The sequence below is a fragment of the Salmo salar genome, chromosome 03 (assembly GCF_965601325.2).
Source record: "Salmo salar chromosome 03, fSalSal1, whole genome shotgun sequence".
NCBI classification, from domain to species: Eukaryota; Metazoa; Chordata; class Actinopteri; order Salmoniformes; family Salmonidae; genus Salmo; species Salmo salar.
This window is the reverse complement of record NC_138293.1, coordinates 67859303-67873457: the sequence shown is the minus strand read 5'-3', so window position 1 is coordinate 67873457 and position 14155 is coordinate 67859303. Positions and strand designations below refer to the sequence as shown.

Sequence of the window (14155 nt, the reverse complement as noted above, 5' to 3'; positions counted from 1 at the left end):
CCAAATGATTCAGAATCAAATACCCGCAATTGATAACACACACTTCTTACATAATATTGTCTGACTCCACCAAGGGCAGCAGCTGGGCTAATAAACAACTGTTAATGGCCTGCTGTGTTCAGATTGGAGTGAAACAATGGATGACATTGCACCAGGAATCCCAAGTCAGCCATTCCTGGCTATGTTAGCCACTTTATTCTCAGATGGTCATAGTGCCATTTTAAACTCAAATGGTTATGAGGGACTTGGCCAGGGACCCATCAAAGAGGGGGTTTTCTCCAGTCCCCACTGGACCACAGCAGATGTGATAGGACTTTCCATCCGTGCCAACTGAAATGCTCCCTATTAATATGTGTAGCCAAACTGTGTGTGTGTGTGTGTGTGTGTGTGTGTGTGTGTTAAATCTCCTTCACTATAGTGATGCATGCAAATTAAGAAGCATCCTCCTTCTCCTTGACCAGTAGGTCCGACCACAAGCCTCGTTGAAACGCATCACAAACACAAATTCAAAACGAAAGTCAGTCTTACTTAGAAGAAAAGGTTAGACAGTTGCTGCTTGGCATATTGACAAGAGCCAAGTGCATATTTATTATATATTTTTTTTTACTTCTGCCACTGGGCTGCCCCATTGGGCAACCAGGTCAGACCAGCTCCGATCAACTGTGGCTCTCTAAGCTGTGAATAGACTGGATGCACCACCTGCCACTCCAAACGACCATGATTACAATTGGCTAGAAGGCAGTTTGAGAGAATTCTAAGCTCACCTGACAAAAGGAGTGGGGTCCAGCTACATATCGTAGCATTGGAGGAAAGCGTAGAGCAGCAGTTTGTGCATTGCCAAAACTCTCATCCAACCTCTTCTCCTGCCATTACTCTCCACTCACCCCCATTATTTATAGGTGGATGTATCTTTCTGGCTTCCTGACGTACATTGGGTTATATTAGCTTGAGGCAAATAGAGGAGGGGTGGGAAGAGGCCGCAACGGTTTTTTTCTGTAATTTTTTTGGGCATAGGATGAACTTGCGCAGTTAATGTCAAGGACTTTGGCGGCTAACTTTGTTTGACAGAGGCCCTCTGTTTGGCGTAAGCTGGGCTTGACCAAATTAAGAGCCAACCAATCCAAATAGACACCCCTCACCTGCAAGAAACCTGGAGGGAGGCAAAACACGCTGAACAAACTGAGGTTTTGTAAATCTTGGGCTGTGGATCAAGCTGGGCTCTAACTGAGGAGATTAATCTCAAGACTGCACTCCTCTGCAGTCTTAAAAGGCCAGGGCAATTCTACTGGCGCCCCAGAAACGGCCCATTTATTCATTTAGCCCTGTGATCAATTTTGAACATAAATTTTTTTTAAAGACCTGATTTTTTTTTTTAATCCCTGCCAGAGTACAGACATTCAGTGCCAAAATGACAAGTACTATGGTGGTTGTCTATAGTGTAGTTTCTAGCGTCTATTTTTTGTTCATATGAAGTTGGCTCTATCATTTGAACAGTCTAAACAAAATATTATGACCCTACTCCTGAACTATATGATTCAAGAACACATGTGCCTTACGTTTCCCTCTGAGACTCAGAAAACACCAAAGAATACTTCCTTCAGACTGGAATTTGTCATTACCTGATGACATATGTTTGTGTTATTTATTGAGATGTTTAGTTTTCAGATTTTAAAATGACAACCTTTAAAAACTTCTTCGGTATCGGTGTGTCCCTTCCACGGGACAGTTAAGCTAACATATACTAAATCGCATTAGCCTGAGGAAGTAAGTAACAAGAACATTTCCCAGGACATAGACATATCTGATATTGGCAGAAAGCTTAAATTGTTAATCTAACTGCACAGTCCAATTTACAGTAGCTATTACAGTGAAATAATACCATGCCATTGTTTGAGGAGATTGCACAGTTTTGAACATGAAAAGTTAAACAAATTAGGCATATTTGGGCAGTCTTGACAATTTTGAACATAAATACAATGGTTCATTTGATCAGTCTAAAGCTTCGCACATACACTGCCACCATCTAGTGGCCAAAATCTAAATTGCAGCTGGAATAATACATTATGGACTCATTACGGCATTTCAAAGATAATACCAACAAAAAAAACAAGAGAACGGTTGGTTTTTCTTTGTATACTCTTTTACCAGATCTATTGTGTTATATTCTCCTATGATCTTTTCACATTTCCACAAACTTCAAAGTGTTTCCTTTCAAATGGTACCAAGAATATGCATATCATTGCTTCAGGGCCTGAGTAACAGGCAGTTAGATTTGGGTACATGTCATTTTAGATGAAAATTAAAATATATTTTTTTAAGTGGCAGATCCTTATCTTTTAATAGTTAAAATAGTAAGTGAGCGGTGCGCCTTTCTCTTTTCAATGATGAGAAAAATGTTTGTTGCACCTCAACTTACTTTGGTTGAGCGCCCTCCACTTCGTCCCCAATTACTTTTTGCAACATTTAATTTTAAGAAAAGTGCTTTATTGGTGTGTGCACGTTATTCTTTTTTAAAAATGTTATACAGTTCTTCCGAAGAACAGTCACATGTGGAAAATGTCTGGCTCGCCTGCAATTCACTTTTATTTTGTTACATCTGGCCCCCTTAAGAATATAGTTGAATAGCCCTGGGCTAGGCTGTATCAACGACTCAACAGTGCGAAAGACAAATGGTAATGTTCTGGAGGTTATTCAACCTGAATCTAGGAAGGTTCTAGAGAATTCTCAAGACTGTAAAGGACAACGTCTGGTCTTGAATTCACAGATATCTCACACACGCGAGAGAGCGAGAGCACACACGAGGAAGGAATCCCAAAGCTAAAGACCAGTGGAAACCTCCTGCATGTCAATATCAAAATTAAAGCGAAGCAGCAGAGAGACAATGAAATATAGTCATGCAAGCCGTAACAAAAAAAAATACAAAAGAGGACAAGCAAAAAAATAAAAAATTCATAAATAAAAATAACTTAAAAAAAAAAAATTTAACACGAGAGACGACCGACTGCGAGCAATTGCAGGATAGGCCTCCAATGAGTCAGTTCCATGAAAAACCTTTACGAGACGTTCCCATTCACACTTCCTCAGTGGGTGAGTTTACTGTGAGAGGTGCGTCATAACTGCCCCGCTGAGGACCGGGCCCTGACCCAACACAGACGTCAGGGCGCGCAAATGCAGAACCGACACCACCAGTGTCAGAGAAGTGAGGTTAACTTCAAATGTGCTCTAACGCTGAGCGGAACTCCCCTATGAACTTAATGGTAATTAGGAAAAAACTAACGGTTACAGAGATTATATTTCACTAACAGATAACTGCAAGAAACAGAGGATGAATTTGTAATTTCCCAATTTGGTCAAAAATGCTTCTTTGCCCACATAACCAATAGGGCTGGGAATTGCCAGGGACCTTTTGCCAGGGAAGATATCACGATACTTAGATGCCAATATATGTATTGCAATTTGATGTTCCAAACATACTGCTCACCATGTCTGCTGCAGAGAGACGAGAGAGAATGAGAAGACGAGTTTTGATCAGTCAGGGAAATAAATTTGCTCTAAACATATTGGCTCACTATTTAAAAATAAGTTTGAGAACAAGCTATAGGATAAAAATACAGGAGTTGTGGCACAGGTACAGACGACTAGCGCTAGCTAAATCTACCAACAGTAGAAAAATATCAGTGTCGTCAAATTAATATTGTGATTTGTAACTATAGATTTTTCCAAGAATACTAATACTTTACACACCACATAAGCTGCCGCTAGTCACTGGACCCCTACCTTCAGTTGACGTCGGAAATGTACATACACCTTAGCCAAATACATTTAGTCAATTTATCAATTCCTGGCATTTAATCCTAGTAAAAATTCCCCTGTCTTATGCCACTTTATTTTAAAAGACTGAAATGTCAGAATAATAGGAGAGAGAATGATTTCAGCTTTTATTTATTTTATTACATTCCCAGTGGGGCAGAAGTTTACATACTAATTGAGTGCATTTGCTAGCATTGACTTTAAATTGTTTAACTTGGGTCAAACGTTTCGGGTAGCCTTCCACAAGCTTCCCACAATAAGTTGGGTGAATTTTGGCCTATTCCTCCTGACAGAGCTGGTGTAACTAAGTCAGGTTTGTAGGCCTTCTTGCTCGCAGAAGCTTTTTCCGTTCTGCCTAGAACTTTTCCTTGGGATTGAGGTCAGGGCTTTGTGATGTCCACTCCAATACCTTTACTTTGTTGTCCTTAAGCCATTTTGCCACAACTTTGTAAGTGTGCTTGGGGTCATTGTCCATTTGGGAAGACCCATTTCCGACCAAGCTTTAACTTTCTGACTGATGTCTTGAGATGTTGCTTCAATATATCCATATACTTTTCCTCCCTCATGATGCCATCTATTTTGTGAAGTGCACCAGTCCCTCCTGCAGCAAAGCACCCCACAACATGATGCTGCCACCCCCGTGCTTCACGGTTGGGATGGTGTTTTGGCTTGCAAGCCTCCCCCCTTTTCCTCCAAACATAACGATGGTCATTATGGCCAAACTCTCCTATTTTTGTTTCATCAGAACAGAGGACATTTCTTCAAAAAGCCTGATCTTTGTCCCCATGTGCAGTTGCAAACCGTAGTCTGGCTTTTTTATGGCGGTTTTGGAGCAGTGGCTTCTTCATTGCTGAGCGGCCTTGCAGGTTATGTCGATATAGGACTCATTTTACTGTGGATATAGATACTTTTGCACCTGTTTCCTCCAGCATCTTCACAGGGTCCTTTGCTGTTGTGGGATTGAGTTGCACTTTTCGCACCAAAGTATGTTCATCTGTAGGAGGCAGAACGCGTCTCCTTCCTGAGCAGTATGACGGCTGCATGGTCCCATGGTGTTCATACTTGCGTACTATTGTTTGTATAGATGAACGTGGTACCTTCAGGCATTTGGAAATTGCGCCCAAGGATGAACCAGACTTGTGGAGGTCTACAATTTTTTTTTCCTGAGGTCTTGGCTGATTTCTTTTGATTTTCCCATGATGTCAAGCAAAGAGGCACTGAGTTTGAAAGTAGGCCTAGAAATACATCCACAGGTACACCTACAATTGACTCAAATGATGTCAATTAGCCTATCAGAAGCTTCTAAAGCCATGACATCATTTTCTGGAATTTTCCAAGCTGTTTAAAGGCACAGTCAACTTAGTGTATGTAAACTTCTGACCCACTGGAATTGTGATACAGTGAATTATACGTGAAATAAATCAGTCTAAACAATTGTTGGAAAAATTACTCGTCTCGTGCACAAAGTAGATGTCCTAACCAACTGGCCAAAACTATAGTTTGTTAACAAGAAATGTGGAGTGGTTGAAAAACTAGTTTTAATGACTCCAACATAAGTGTTTGTAAACTTCCGACTGTATATGTACAGTACATAGCTACCTCATACCCCTGCATTTCAACTCGGTTCTATTACTCCCTGTATATAGCCATGATATTCTCTAGTCATAATTATAGCCATGTTATTTGTACTTTTCTTTTTATTCATTTCACCATTTTATACACATTTTTCTTTAACTCCGTATTATTGGATCAGGACCTGTAAGTAAGCAGTTCACTGTTAGTCTACACCCACTGTCTACGTAGCATGTGACCAATTAAATTGTATTTTATAACCAACTAATAAAAAAATAAATATCAATGTAATGGCTTTGTTATAATTAGGAAATGGAATAGGAGGGACCTTTAAATTATAACTTTCAGGGGTTTTTGGCATGTTATTATTTTTTTAAATATGAATTTCTGCAGAATTGGAATACGCAGTGTTTAAGTGATGCACCCGCACAGCTCAGTCGGAAAGTATTCAGATCCCTTGACTCTTTCCACATTTTGTTACTTTAAAATTGAGCAAAAATAAATAAAAAATACTTAAATCCACACACACACAAAATGGAAAAGCAAAAACAATTAATTTATTGAAAATAAAAACCTTATTCACATAGATATTTTGCTATGAGACACAAAATTCAGTTCAGGTGCATCCTGTTTCCATTGTTCATCCTTGAGACGTTTCTACAACTTGATTGGAATCCACCTGTGGCAAATTAAATTGATTGGACATGATTTGGAGAGGCACAAGCACACACACACACACACACTTATATAAAAAAGGTCCCACAGTTGACAGTGCATGTCAGAGCAAAAACCAAGCCATGAGGACGAAGGAATTGTCCATAGAGCACCGAGACAAGATTGTCGCTTCACAGACCTGGGGAAGGGTTCTCAAAATGCTGCAGCATTGAAGATCCCCTAGAACACAGTTGCCTCCATCTTCTTAAATGGAAGAAGTTCAGAACCACCAAGACTCTTCCTAGAGCTGGCCACCCGGCCAAACTGAGCGATCGGTGGAGAAGGGCCTTGGTCAGGGAGGTAACCAAGAACCCGAAGGTCACTGACAGAGCTCTCGAGTTCCTCTGTGGCGATGGGAGAACCTTCCAGAAGGACAATCATCTCTGTAGCACTCCACCAATCAGGCCTTTATGGTAGAGTGGCCAAACGGAAGCCACTCCTCAGTAAAAAAAGGCACATGACAGCCCGTTTGGAGTTTGACAAAAGGCACCTAAAGGACTCTGACCATGAGAAACAAGATTCTCTGGGTCTGATGAAACCAAGATTGAACTCTTTGGCCTGAATGTCAAGCGTCACGTCTGGAGGAAACCTGGCACAATCCCTACGATGAAGCATGGTGGTGGCAGCATCATGCTGTGGGGATGTTTTTCAGCGGCAGGGACTGGAAGAATAGTCAGGATCAAGGGAAAGATAAACCGAGCAAAGTACAGAGAGATCATTGATGAAAACCTTCTCCATAGCGCTCAGGACCTCAGACTGGGGTGAAGGATCACCTTCCAAAAGGACAACGACCCTAAACACACACCCAAGACAACGCAGGACTGGCTTCGGGACAAGTCTCCGAATGTCCTTGAGTAGCCCAGCCTTAACATCTCTGGAGAAACCTGAAAATAAATGTGCAGCGACGCTCCCCATCCAACCTGAAAGAGCTTGAGGGGATCTGCAGAGAAGAACAGGAGAAACTCCCCAAATACAGGTGTGTCAAGCTTGTAGCATCATAACCAAGACGACAAGGGGGCTGTAATCGCTGATTAAGGTCCTTCAACGAAGTACTGAGTAAAGGGTCTGAATACTTATGTAAATGTGATACATTTTTTATAGATTGACAAAAATGGCTAAACCTTTATTTGCTTTGTCATTATGAGGTATTGTGTAGATTGTTTTTTTCCCCCCTCAATCAATTTTAGAATAAGGCTGTAACGTAACAAAATGTGGAAAAAGTCAAGGGGTCTGAATAATTTCTGAATGTTCTGTAGATAGATCTATAATTTAAGGTTAGTTTATTGACTCACATCAATAAAGCAGAAAGAGGTTCACTTTTACTACAATTGTGCAAATTTGCTCACACATAGAAGCTACACACATGAGGATTCACAGAGATTCAATTTCCTCAAATAGAACGCAGTGATGACTCATTCTCTGCTCAGCACCAACTGCAATGTTCTGCTGTAGCTGATGACACACCTTTATTTATTAAAATAAATGTTCAGATAATAACAACTTTATCCTGAAAAACTTTGTTATTTACCACACTTGGAGTTCTAAGAGGCTGAACTGTCAATATTTCATACTGCATTATTGACATCTCTATTTACTTCCTTGAATGAGATTCCAATTAAGATGTGAGTCATATTGTAAACACTGTATGCTAAATATAGCCATAGAAAAGTGGATGAGTTACAAATAAGTGACGATTTGGAATATTAATTGATCGAAGTAATTTAGAAAAGAAAAATCAGGTAATTGAAAAATCAAATCATTGTCAAGTTCACCATTTATTTTGGGGAATATGCAACTGTTCACCCCTTAAACTTGTGGGAATAGGCCTATATGGATACATTTACATTTTTTTAAAAGCATATGCATGACCATGGTAGAAAATTGAAAGAGAACACTTTGAAAATGGGAAACAGTTCACCTGGTACAAGTCTGAATCCAAAAATTACACTGTTGATTGTATGTACATTTACTGTACTTTTCACAGCATTTGTCAATAACGAAATCTGAAAATACTCTGGATACATTGTTACATAATAAGAATATTCATTGCAGTAGGTGCAAGAAGGGTTTAAGTGAGAGGTCCAACTAGTGTCCACACCTCTCCAAATGCACTTTTATGACAAGGAAAGACCCTTCAACTATAGAGGTGCTTTTTTTTTAACTACCCTAGCTTTGCCATTGAGGAACTGAGGCAAGCACACTTGTAGTTTGTTTGGGACACAGCCCTGCGTCCCCACCTTCACACAATTCCGGTTGTTGTTTAGGCAATCCCAAAACTTTTAAATATAAAATCCCTATCTGGGTCAGGGGGGAATCATTTGAAAGCTTATTATATTGCCAACATAAAATACAATCTTACAGTGCTAGGCTTTCAAAAGGCACTTCAGACAAACGGATTGCAATTTTTGTGCGCATAGAATGGAGTCATGAGTGCATTCAAGTTATTGTGAATTTGCCGCGGAACACTACGACAAACCTAGGCTCATTCTGTTCAGGTCAACCCAGGGTATTACACCTTGACCAAACCAGCTCCAAGTGTGCATGTTGATTGTCTATCCCGATCAGACGTGTTCATGACACGCAGGTGAACAAACAATATTACATTTGGGGACAGATCAAAAACACACATGAAACATGATAAACATTGGGTTGTTATTTTACCAGAAATGCATATGTCTTTTTCTTTGCTGGATATCTTTGACCCATTTTGAACTCACACAATAATCGTGTGTTGTCTACTCAATTTATTCTGCGACGCTCGCAACACGGCCGGTTCAGTCAGCATGTAACGCAAGTCATCCTTGTAACTTTGGATCAAACATAGCGATCATAAACGTTAATACTGTGAATTAGATGTTTTCAAATATGGAAATGTGAAGTTCACATTTGGATTCCCAGGTGTTTGGTTTGCTTGTATGACATCAAAGCCATATTATAAACACTCAATGTCTCATCTTTCAGAACACATCAACTCCTCTCATATACAGCGTTTCCCTCACCAAGACAATTTCAAATGTCGCCCAATTATCGGGCGGGATGAGGGAAACTTGTCACGCACGGCACTCAAGTTTATAATAGCTGTCAGTCAAAACCGATACAGTGCTGTGAAGCGTAGAATCTGAGCTCTGACATCATGTATAGCATGTTACTCCACAACGTTCCAATCTGCTTATCAATGACAAAAACTGCCATGTTCAACCCATATACAGGATAACCGGGACTGTGCAAGTGGAAAGGTCTACTGATCATAACAAATGGTAATGAAAGAATGCCTTCATAGGCTAGCCTATAAAAACTGGGAAAAAACTGATTGTGAGAAAGAAGGACAATGAATGAAAGAAAATAGAGTGTCTGTAAGCAGTGGGTTTAGCTTGTGTTGATTGATGCAAATCAATATGTTCCTGCAGTCAAGATAGGAACTTGCCCCTCATATTGGAACGGAGTCAAAACCTTTCTGGAAACAAGCATGTTCTAAAGGAACATAGAAGCCCTTAGTTTTAACTCATTATACAGAGAAACTGATTGTAAATACGGCTGTGATTGTGTCTTTGCCCAGCGACGGAGGGCTCATCTATTGGAGATTGTACGTATTATATGACCAACCAAAGCACTACAGCTGGGCGATATGGACAAAAATCCATATTGCGATAAATTGCCTGAATAATGATAAATAGAACGCTAAGTTCAGCTAATGTTGTGTATCCTTTAAAACTACTACTACTTGTTTGATGGTTGTAGCCATCGTCCCATTAACAAATCTCACACACAGTCCCTTCAGAGAGTATTCATATTAACATCCCTCGACTTTCTCCACTTTGTTGTTTTAGACACAATTAAAAACCATTTATTAAATTGAGATTAATGGCCTACACACAATACCCCATAATGTCAAAGTGGAGGTATCTTTTTCATTTTTGGGGGCAAATGTATTCAACCCCTTTGTTATGGAAAGCCTAAGTTCAGGAGTAAAAATGTGCTTAACAAGTCATAAGTTGCATGGACTCGCTCTGTGCGCAATAAGTGTTTAAAGCTGCAATGTAACTTTTTGGGAGAACCAACCAAATTCAAGTTATTTCTATGCTTCCTGTTTTTAAGTTTTGTTTTTGCACATCATCTTCAAACAGCAGAAAATACAATACTGTTATGGAAAATATATTTTTTGACAGTGATTTAAAATGGTACAATGATTCTCTACACTAGACTTGTTTTGTCATTAACAGAAATTATGCAAACTATTTGAATTTTAACAAACAGGAAAAAGGTGGAGCGATTTCTGCATAGTGCATCTTTAACATTGTTTAATGACTACCTCATCTCTGTAGCCCACACATACAGATAATTGTAAAGGTCCCTCAGTCGCGCAGTGAATTTCAAAACAGATTCAACCAGAGAGGTTTTCCAATGCCTCGCAAAGGGCACATATTAGTAGATGTGTAAAAAAAGCAGACATTGAATATCCCTTTGAGCATGGTGAAGTTATTAATTACACTTTGGATAGTGTCAACACACCCAGTCACTACAAAGATACAGGCATCCTTCCTAACTCAGTTGTCGGAGAGGAAGGAAACCGCTCAGGGATTTCACCATGAGGCCAATGGTGACTTTAAAACAGTTACATAGTTTAATGGCTGTAATAGGAGCAAATGGAGGATGGATCAACAACATTGTAGTTACTAACCTAATTAACCGAATGGAGAGAAGGCAGGCTGTACAGAATTTTTTTTAAATCTCATAACATGGATCCTGTTTGCAAAAAGACACTAAAGTAATACTGCAAAAAAAATGGGGCAAACTTTTTGTCCTGAATACAAAGTGTTATGTTGTTGGGGACAAATCTAATACATTAAATAAATCAAACTGTCACATGCGCCAAATACAACAGACCTTATGAAATGCTTACTTACAAGCCCTTAACTCTTTCTTGAACTGCATTGTTGGTTACCAAATAAACTAAAGTAAAAAATAAAAAGTAACACAATAACAAGGCTATATACACAGACTACCACTCTCTATATTTCAAGCATAGTGGCAGCTGCATCATGTTATGGGTATGCTTGTTATCGTTAAGGACTGGAGAGTTTCAGGATAAAAATTAAAAGAAATGGAGCTAGAGTCCTAGAGGAAAACCTTGTTTAGTCTGCTTTCCACCAGACACTGGGAGATGAATTCACCTTTTCAGCAGGACAAGAACCTAAAACACAAGGCCAAATCTACACAGGTGTTGCTTACCAAGAACACAGTAAATGTTCCAGAGGTGCTGAGTTAGTTGACTTAAATCTACTTGAAAATCTATGGGAAGACCTGAAAATGGTTGTCTAGCAATGATCAACAACCAGTTTGACAGAGCTTGAAGAATTTTGAAAAGAATGAATGATAGGCAAATATTGCACAATCCAGGTGTGAAAAATTCTTAAGAGATTTACCCAGAAAGCTAAGTATTGACTCAGGGGTGTGAATACTTATGTAAATGTGATATTTCTGCATTTCCGTTTCAATAAAATGGTCAAAAATGCCAAAAACACATTTTCATTTTGGCATTGAGGCCGTGAACCAACCTGAGTAAAGACCACTTTCGCATTTAAAAAAAAGCATGCTGAGATCTACCACTTATTTTTTTTTTTTAAACATGACTTGATTTTTTTTTAACATTACCCTAATAAAAACAGTTATGTAGGAATCAGGTTTGTGCAGTAGGCAGGCCTAATACATTATCACAGCATATTGGCTATATGCCTGGCCTGCCATTATTGTTCATCTCAGACCACATTATATGTCAAAACCTGAGCTTTGATAATAAAATAGATCATCAAGTGGTGTAGCACTTGCGAGCCACAGCAGAGTATAAATTGAAATAATTAGAATATTTATTTTACTGGACAGATGGTAAGCTACCTGCATCTGATGGTGATTAAGACAACTGAAATTATATTTTAAAAAGTTAAATCACAACATCAGTGATGTTCAGGTCAGAAAGTCAGGGCTCTAGAAAGATTTTTTTTTGTTACACAATATTTTTCCCAGTCAGATCTCGTTTTATTCCGAGTTCGCTTGAGCGCATTGAAGTCGTAGATGCCGAGTTCCTAGTGGTTTTGAACTCGGCATTAGTCTCAGCAGAGGGAGGGAAAGAGCAGAGGGTCAGCCTCTCCCAGTCCCTGCTCTCTCCTTCCCTTCTCTGGTCAGTATCACCAGAGGGGACACAGTCTTCCACCTGATGGTGAAACGAGTCGCACCGCATCTGCCTCAAGCAAAAATGTATGTTGTTCTTATGACCAGAGAAAGTGAAATATTCATATAGACAACAAGCTGCTAATAATAAAAACCCAAGGCTATCTATACACTCGGCTACTCATTCATTGCAGCGTGAGTAGGAGTTTTATGTTTTGCAATAGTTTCAAATAAAAATGTGACAGTGCTGAATAAAAAAATTCAACATGAACTCACTTAGAAAAACAGCACCTCTTTGCTGTATTATTTGACAGTCTCTCTCTGGTCATGTTTAAAAGTTATGAAATCTCACGTAGGCTAGTATCAAACTTGAAGGCACTGATTTGAGCTATCACATTGGCCAGTCCGCCGGGTAGACCGACAAATGAAATAGCTAAAAATGCAAACACTTATGGGGTATTGTGTGTAGATGGGTGACAAAAAAAAAATGGATTAAATATATATTTTGAATTCAGTCTAACAACAAAATGTGGAATAAGTCAAGGGGTATGAATACTTTGAAGGCACTGTATTATAAAAAAGTGTTTCATTTCTAACTTCATATTTCTCTACTATAGGCTACTTATTGTAATGAACCATCAACAAAATTCCTGCGATAAGTGATCGGTGTTAATTTACCGTGCCAGCTCTGCAAAGCACTTAAAAATGGGTCACCAATTACCTTCATGCAGGCCACTTACGAGTGCTTTTCTACAGCCATCATGACCTTTTTAGCCTCTTGGAACAGCACTAAACAGAGCGTTACCTGGCTAACAAAGGCCCTAATGCTATACAAGCCCCTCGGTCAGGTACTTCCGGACAACTTAACACATTTTTGCCTTAGCAGGATTCGAGCTCTTGGAGGAGCTCTCCGTGTTCCTGGCTGATCGAACAGGTGGGTGCAGAGAACAGAGTAAATTCTCTGCAGCGCTCCCCGTCTGAAGTAGCCTAAATCACCTGTGCAGGGCCAGTCACACAAAAGGAAAAGTTGCCGTCCTGACCATAAGGCCCTTTTGGGTGTTCGGGCTTATTCAGATATTGTTTTCTCATGTGGCGGTGTATAAAGTAGGACATCACAGTTTCACACCTGTTCAGTTGGAGTTAATGGTAACTTTGAAAAAGTATTTTGAATGTCAATGCACTTCAATCTGCAGATAAAATAAGTCCAGTCATTGTACTGTATGTTCAACTCTCATAAAAAGGCTGACACTGAGGATGGTTAGATTTTATGCAAAAATTCTACAACGTGTCTGCATTGTTGTTGCTGTGGTCACAGTCTAAGACCGGCCTGAGCGCATCTTCATGACCAGTTAGCTTTTCAGTATTGCTGCACCTACCGATCGGAAGGCTTTCCTGCCCTACTACCTCAAATGCTATTAAAATAAACACGAACACTATATATCGCCGAAGATACTAGCTACACACATAAGCTACTTACACCACTCATACTCATTGCACAAAAAACCAGCAGTCATGTTTGCTCTAGTGTACTGTCCAATGAGCAGCCAACCCTCCAGGCCTTTCACAGAGCAGTCAGGGTTGCCACAGCACCCAGTGACATTCAAAGACGTCATTAAGGGGATGGGAGGTTAATAAAGGTCTGGCCAGTCGTCAGCAGTTCTAAATATAGACAGAAAGAGATTGGAGAAGAGAGCAGCCAGTAAGAGAATCCACAGGTTGTTGTTGTTAGGATTTATTCTGATATAGGATAGCCCATGTGTAGAGGAACTTAAACCAACTGGAATCATGAGAACAAGCCTAAAAAAAGAAAATGTTAAAAAAAAGACCCATGAACACATCCTGCTACTGGATATAATTCTAAATAATCACTCCAGTTTGACGACTTCTTTAAGAT

General features: G+C 39.6%; 1 protein-coding gene across 1 annotated transcript in view; it reads right to left on the bottom strand.

Annotated features, from left to right (window-relative positions):
* Nucleotides 1-14155, bottom strand: part of LOC106601252 (histone deacetylase 5) — an 85484-nt gene that overhangs the window by 57533 nt on the left and 13796 nt on the right. The gene's annotated exons all lie outside the window — the stretch shown is intronic.